Source organism: Ornithorhynchus anatinus, chromosome 19 (assembly GCF_004115215.2).
Source record: "Ornithorhynchus anatinus isolate Pmale09 chromosome 19, mOrnAna1.pri.v4, whole genome shotgun sequence".
Lineage (NCBI taxonomy): Eukaryota > Metazoa > Chordata > Mammalia > Monotremata > Ornithorhynchidae > Ornithorhynchus > Ornithorhynchus anatinus.
This window is the reverse complement of record NC_041746.1, coordinates 20,549,846-20,551,622: the sequence shown is the minus strand read 5'-3', so window position 1 is coordinate 20,551,622 and position 1,777 is coordinate 20,549,846. Positions and strand designations below refer to the sequence as shown.

General features: G+C 44.5%; 1 non-coding gene across 1 annotated transcript; it reads left to right on the top strand.

Annotated features, from left to right (window-relative positions):
• Window positions 1-531: 531 nt before the first annotated feature.
• LOC114805798 lies at window positions 532-669 on the top strand. Its single transcript, XR_003753821.1, has one exon. It is a non-coding gene; the product is annotated as a small nucleolar RNA SNORA7 (small nucleolar RNA).
• Window positions 670-1,777: the final 1,108 nt, after the last annotated feature.

Sequence of the window (1,777 nt, the reverse complement as noted above, 5' to 3'; positions counted from 1 at the left end):
ATCTAATTTTCAGAGAATCAAGGAAATTTGTGCCCTCTCAGAGTCCTACCTGGAGAGTAGGCAGTACTCTACCAGTCTCAACTATAGGAGGGAGAGTCAAGAAGAGGTATATCCATTACATTCCTAGTTTGGGCACTGGCTAGTGAGTGTCAGGCAATCTGCTACAAGTCAAAACTCAACTATGCTGGGCAGCAGCGGCGTGGGAGAGAGTAGAGGGTGGAGAATCAAGTTGACTGCATGAAAGGAGGTCATGGTAAACCACTTCCATATTTTTACCAAGAAAACTCTATGGATATACTACCAGAATGATTGTAGATGGAGGTGGGGTGTTCTGGGAGAGATGTGTCTGTGGTGTCACTATGTGTCAGACATGACTCGACAGCATAAGACAACAACCACCACAAGGAGATTTGTGAGGACTGAAAGGGACACCGGTGGTAAGCTTCAGCTTATCCAAGACTCATATGACAGGTGAGCAGACTAGCCCCGACACATGGGTTTAGGGGCGGCAGGGGAGGTACAGAGCTTTCTCTCCTCTCAGGACCACACCAGGAGAGTTTCCTATACTCTACCAGTCTTGGCTATGGGAGGGAGATTCAAGCAGAGGCATACTTATTTCATTCCTAGCTTAGTCAGTGGCTAGTGAGTGGAAGACAATGTCCTACAAGTCAAAACTCACTGGTCCTGGGCAGCAGCAGCATGGGAGAAAGTCAAGAGCAGAAACTCAAGCTTATCTCATGGAAGAAGTCAACGGTAATCCACTTCCATATTTTTATCAAGAAAACTCTACAAATACATTACCAGAATGGTTGCAGCTGGAGGTGGGGCATTCTGGGAGAGATGAGCCCATGGAATCGCTATGATAATAATAATAATAATAATGACTGTGATATTTGTTGTGCTTACTATGTACCAGGTACTGAGCACTGGAATGGATACAAGCAAATCAGGCTGGACACAGTCCCTGTCCCACGTGGGGTTCACACTCTCAATCCCCATTTTACAGATGAGGTAACTGTAAAATTTCTGTGCCTTCTCAGGGCACAGAGAAGAGAAGTAACTTGCCCAAGGCCACATAGCAGACAAGTGGAAAATCCACGATTAGAACCCATGATCTTCTGACTCCCAGCCCCAGACTCTATCCACTATGCAATGCCACTTCCCACACTATGGGTTGAAGATGACTTGACAGCATAAGACAAGACAAAACAAAGGTTTCTAGGACACACAAACCTCTTACTTCTCAGAACCCTTCCTAGAGAAAAAACTCATTTGAATTGAATGTCAATCAAACCTAGTGACAACAGCTGGAGCAGAGCCAATTGCAAGTGTAGAGAAAGAGTGGACAAGGTGGAGAGGGTTAGTAAGATAGGAAGGAACACTAGAGCCATGAGAAAAGTAGTCCAAGCTAGGTGTAAAGATGTGTGAGAATAAGAGTGTCTATGAGGCATCTGAGGGATAAGGAAGGATATTCTTCCAAGCACTTAGTACAGTGCTCTGCACATAGTAAGCTCTCAATAAGTATGACATTGATTGATTGATGTGGCTTTTCTTTAATGGTATTTGTTACGCATTCATTATGTGCCAAGCACTGTTTTAGGCACTGAGGTAGATACAGGGTTAACAGATTGGACACAGTCCCTATCCCACATGGGACTCACAGTTAAGGTAGGAGGGAGTGTGATTAAATTCCCATTTCATAAATGAGGAAACTGAGGTGCAGGGAAGATGAGTGACTTGCCTAAGATCATACAGTAGGCAATATAGAGAAGGAGCA